General features: G+C 42.9%; 1 pseudogene; it reads left to right on the forward strand.

The window, feature by feature from the left end:
• Positions 1-1,570: 1,570 nt before the first annotated feature.
• LOC123729723 (glutathione peroxidase 1-like) lies at positions 1,571-3,170 on the forward strand (annotated as a pseudogene).
• The last annotated feature ends 3,029 nt before the right edge of the window (positions 3,171-6,199 follow it).

Below are 6,199 nucleotides of genomic sequence, written 5' to 3' on the forward strand. Positions count from 1 at the left end.
TGCACTGATAGCACAAATTACTGTGACTATGAAGCCCCTCTGCACTGTTCATCCATGCAACCTGTTTTGCTCCCTTGGTGGCCACCACAGGCAACGGTTTCTGGACGTTTTGTATTCCCATCTCATCCTTGTACCAAACCTTCGTTGGCCTGACGTTCCTGACGCTCTTTAAAACATCCTTGCAGGCCTTAAAAAAACTGGTCAACCTTAAGCTTATTAAAGCCCACGGCCCTCACAAGACTGGTTGCTTGCGATACTCTTACTGACAGTTGAGGGTTGTGCTTCATGAAGCCACCGAACCAATCCACCCCTGCATAACCCTTTCCTTTGTTAAGCCTGTGCTTAATTCCCATTCTCTCTGCCAGATCAAAGGCAAGTCTTCTCACGTCCCATGATGTTAGGCCAAATAGGTCTCTTTCCATTTGTTGAATGTGATTGACAAGGTCACTTTCAGATGTGGAAGAGAAGGCTGGCACCCCACCCATTTGGCTGAAGCCTGGGTTTTTCACCTCCTTTCCTCTGTGGTGCCGTAGGGTTCTTGGTGGAATGTTGAACACCCTGGCAGCCCCATTTAATGTCTGCCAATTTTCTATTGGCTTCAGGGCATGCTGTATCACCTCAGAGCCATAGCTTCCACGGTCTGTTTTCTTCGTATGCTCTCATCTGAAAATAAAAACATGAAATTATATTAGGAACAGATGGCCCCCTAACCCTTACCCAAAACCCTCCCTAACCCTAACCCCTAATCTAACAGATGACCCCTTACCCTAACTACCCAACACAGGACTGTGTTAAGACAAGCCAGTTTCTTTCAAACCGCCGGACTCAAAGTATTATTATTAACCTGCAGGGGGGAGAGGTGCCAATTTAAAAGCGCTCTCTTAAAAACGTATCTAGATACCCTACATGTTATTCAATCATTTCATCCAAACTGCTTGCACCCGTCAACAGGCTTCTGTGTAGCCAGGCGCTAAAATAGAACTTGGTTCTATTTTAGATACGTGATGCGCTGCAAGTCCCGCCTCTCCCATTTAATCATTGGTTTTTAGGAGTATATACCCACGTGGGTGATTGAAAGACGAATGAGGTCTACACTCCAGTCCAGTTGGCTACACTAATGCACATTAAAGTTGGTTGCCAAACGCCATAAAAATTCCACAGAAGAAGAATGAATGAGGAGGGATTAATCAAAGAAAATTAACAAAAAAACAAACTTGTTTTCCCTTTTTATCTGTGGATTAATTGTCATAGTAGAGAACACACGATTTTGTGTGACTCAAAATCAATGTAAATTCTACAAAGATCCAGCAAAAAAAAGGACCATATGCGTTTCAGGGAAGATAACCCAATGTTTCTCTCCCAGGACAAATTACCTAGCATAGCTAAATGTCCATATATGTTTAACGTGTTTCGACCTCTCCCCCAAATAAATATAGTTGGTCCACAGTTGGTTTTGGTATTTTAACCTATGTGTCATGAACGCATCTGGTGGTGATTGACAAAATCAACATGTGCATGAGGGCGCACACAAGGATCCCGTTTGGTCATCATGTAATGTAATGTATTCCATTCGCAGTATTCCAAACAGGGGCTCTTGTTTCTAGGGGTGCCCAGGAACCGGTTTGACCATCAGGTAGGCATTCACTTTATTTTTCTTTAAAAGGTCTTGAACAGTCAGTCATTCTAATTCCCATGTAAAATAGCCTTTTGAGTGACTGAAATATCGCACATAATATTTTTTGAGGATAGAAATCATTTTTCTGTCATGGCTAACTACCAGGAAGTTTGAAAACAAAGGCTGAGTGGGCAGGGAGCTTATATTCATAAACTCACCTTCTGACAGGTCTTCGAAACACTTATGTCAAGAAACTTAGATGAAGTGTTGCAGTAAAATCATCTCAAGCTAATTTGGTGATACAGAAAGCAACATTGAAATTGCATCAAATGATGTCAATCTTTTTAATACATCACCTGTTTGGCACATGCGGTTCACAGCAGCACTGACGGATGACAACCCGACAACTGCATCAGTTTTGAATGACCCCCCCCCCCGCCCCCCTTTTTGTTCCATGCTAGCTGAAGACGTAGCTAGCCAGTAACTAGCTAACACCAGACACAGATGAAAGGGGAAACATAAGTATCTTTGCCATAGATGAATAGTATAAACTTTTAATTATATTTGCTGACACCCTACAGTGACATTTTGGCACCATTAGAGTAGCTATTTCGTTATGTAAACCCCGCCCCTCCGCAAACACACCTTCTCCGTTGTTGGTTACAAGGCGATACTTATTTAAATAAGAGAATATCATGTTACCATTGGTGTATTAAAAAAGTGAGTTAGGGTAATGTCACCCTATCCCCTTAATAATCCTGCCTCGTCAATCCAAGGATATGGCAACCATTAACTTTATGATCAAACTTTATCAATGTAGAAGCAAAAGTAATTTTTCATACTTCGGTGATCATACTTTTATCTGGTTTCATACATATATCATTCAATTTCATGAAAAACATGATTTTGCCTGTTCGTGACCGTTAAGAAATTAGATTTAAACATTGCAGACCATGCTTTCTTTGCATATTTGAAATGTAGTGGTCAAGTCATGGTCAACTATCAGACAGAGTTCAAAGGTAGTTTGGCCAAGTTATTGCAACATTGTAGATTTGTTACACATTCCATGGTGATAAGCACCATTGTTAAACTCTGCCTGTGTGATAATTCTGGGACTCATTAAATACAAAATGTTGTTTTTCTGGTCTTGCTAACATTCTTCAATTAAGATAATTGCTTAAACTAATGGATTATTTCATGATTTTGATTCTTTCTAAACAGGAGAGTTGTAAGAACGATGAGATCCTCCGGTTCCTGAAGTATATAGGTCCAGGAAGTGGCTTTGAGCCAAAATTCTCACTGATGTGAATGGGGAGGATGCCCACCCCCTGTTTGTGTAGCTCGAGGAGAAGTTGCCATTCCCCAGCGATGACTCCATGGCATTCATGGGCGACCCAAAGTTCATCATGTGGAGCCCTGTCTGCAGGAATGACATCTCCTGGAACTTTGAGAAGTTCCTGGTCGGTCCTGATGGGGAACCTTACAAGTGATACAGCAGAAGGTTCCTGACCAGTGATATTGAGGATATATTAAGGAGCTCCTCAAGGTGAAATAAATTGTCCAGGCAGAGCTATTACAGTGTTGGTGTTGATAAGGATGGAGAGAGCCTGACCACAGGGATAACACACAGCGTCTTCACTCTCCAGTCACACATCTGCAGTCACACATTTGTTTCATATTTTATCACAATATCCCCTCTCCAGGACTAACTGCTTTTGCTATTAGCATCTGCCTCCTTAGGCATATGCCGGCTGCATTTGTTTGGCTTTGCTCTCCTTCACAGGATACTGCTGTTGTTTAGACTCTACTGAATGAAGACATTCCTTAAAGCCTTTTTTTGTAAAAGGTTTCTAATAAAGTTGTAAAGGCCTGAATCTAACAGGAGTATATTACTCATGTTTCGCAAAGACCACACTGTTAAAAATAATTCCTGTAATTCTTTACAGTAAATTCCTAGCAGCACAGTAGATTACTGTAAATTTAGAGTAAATTACTGGCAGCACAGAAGCTAGTAAATTACTGTAGATTTACAGAACCTTTACTGCAACACAAATGTACAGCTTATTACTGGAATACCTGACTACAGCAACATTCTGTATTTCCATCATGGTTGACAACTCCACGGTATGCCCCTCCTAGAATGTAAAGAACCTTGTTTTGACCCTTGACAACACGCTGTCATTCTCTGCATACATCAAAGCAGTGACTCCCTCCTGCAGGTTCATGCTCTACAACAGAGGTGTCAAACTCACTCCATAGAGGGCTGAGTGTCTGCTGGTTATAAGACCTAGACAACCAGGTGAGGGGAGTTCCTTACTAACTAGTGACCTTAATTCATCAAATCGAGTACAAGGAAGGAGAGAACATGCAGACACTCCACCCTCCATTGAATGAGTTTGACATGTGCTCTGTAACATCCGTAAAATATGACCCTACCTCACACAGGAAGCTGTGCAGGTCGTAATCCTGACGCTTGTCATCTCCCGTCTGGACTCTGGACTACTGCAACTCGCTTTTGGCTGGGCTCCCCAATTGTGCCATCAAACCCCTACAACTTATCCAGAACACTGCCGCCCGCCTGGTGTTCAGCCTTCCAAAGTTCTCCCATGTCACCATGCTCTTCTGCACACTCCACTGACTTCCAGTTGAAGCTCACATCCACTACAAGACCATGCTACTTGCCTAGGGAGCAGCAAGAGGAACTGCCACTCCCTACCTTCAGGATATGCTTAAACCCTACACCCAAAACCGAGCAATCCCTTCTGGTCTTTTGACTCTTCCACTCCTTCGGGAGGGCAGCTCCCGCTCAGCCCAGTCCAAGCTCTTCTCTGTCTTGGCACCCCAATGGTGTAACCAGCTTTCCCCTGAAGCTAGGATAGCAGAGTCCCTGCCCATCTTCCGATAGCATTTGAAACTCTACCTCTTCAATGAGAATCTTAAATACGCCACCCGTACCACATCTCCCCCCAAAATAAAAAGAAATAAAAAGATTATCGGATGGGGCCACAGTGTCTCCTGACCCCTCCTGTCTCAGCCTCCAGTATTTATGCTGCAGTAGTTTGTGTCGGGGGGCTAGGGTCAGTCTGTTATATCTGGAGTATTTATCCTGTCTTATCCGGTGTCCTGTGTGAATTTAAGTATGCTCTCTCTTTCTCTCTTTCTCTCTCTCGGAGGACCTGAGCCCTAGGACCATGCCTCAGGACTACCTGACATGATGACTCCTTGCTGTCCCCAGTCCACCTGGCCGTGCTGCTGCTCCAGTTTCAACTGTTCTGCATGCGGCTATGGAACCCTGACCTGTTCACCGGACGTGCTACCTGTCCCAGACCTGCTGTTTTCAACTCTCTAGAGACAGCAGGAGCGGTGGAGATACTCTCAATGATCGGCTATAAAAAGCCAACTGACATTTACTCTTGAGGTGCTGACTTGTTGCACTCTCGACAACTGTGATTATTATTATTTGACCATGCTGGTCATTTATGAACATTTGAACATCTTGGCCATGTTCTGTTATAATCTCCACCCGGCACAGCCAGAAGAGGACTGGCCACCCCTCATAGCCTGGTTCCTCTCTAGGTTTCTTCCTAGGTTTTGGCCTTTCTAGGGAGTTTTTCCTAGCCACCGTGCTTCTACACCTGCATTGCTTGCTGTTTGGAGTTTTAGGCTGGGTTTCTGTACAGCACTTTGGGATATCAGCTGATGTAAGAAGGGCTATATAAATACATTTTATTTGATTTGATGATTATGTGAACTAACACTGACACTTCCCCCCCTACTAGCTCTGACCTTGCTGATAGCTACTTATTGAGGAAAAATGAACTTACTATGACTGTGATATGTGGTTGTCCCAGCTAGCGGTCTTAAGATGAATTCACTAACTGTAAGTCACTCTGGATAAGAGCATCTGCTAAAGCAGGGGTTCCCAAACGTTTTCACTCGGGGCCCCCCTTCCAGCATTGGGGAACATCCCGTACCACCCCTGCAGGCGCGCACACGCACCATGTCTATTTCTATGGGCACAAGCACTGTTCATGACACAAACTGTTCACACCCCTTTTGTTGGTGGATAGAATTTTGCAGTTTTAAAGCTTATTTCCTGCAATTCTTCATACTTGTCATGGGGTGCAAACAACATTTTGCAGTTTTAAAGCACATTTTCTTGCAATTCTATATATTTTGCCATGTCTAATGTGTATTCATATGATATTTGAGTGACAAAAAAATGACAACTATCTATGGGCAAAAAAAAAGACCTAATAAAGATTAACTGACATGGGCTAAGTTGATCTGGACATTTCTGACAAGTAATAAATAGCTCTCTAAGTTAAGCAATAACTAACATGACAAGAGGAACTGATGATGCACTATCTAATTTCGAAATTGCATATTCACTGTGCCACTGTGCTAAATGACTAAAATGTAGAATTTATTGTGCATTATTGGAAGCACAGCGGTAAACTGTTGCAGATTTACAGTGCAGGTAGCTTGTGCCAATGGCAGGCAGTATTTCTGTTACATGTATTTGATATGTACTTCAATACATTCAATACCTATTTTGTCATTTGTATTTCACTGGCCTGAACT

This window comes from Salmo salar, chromosome ssa22 (assembly GCF_905237065.1).
Source record: "Salmo salar chromosome ssa22, Ssal_v3.1, whole genome shotgun sequence".
Classification (NCBI taxonomy): domain Eukaryota; kingdom Metazoa; phylum Chordata; class Actinopteri; order Salmoniformes; family Salmonidae; genus Salmo; species Salmo salar.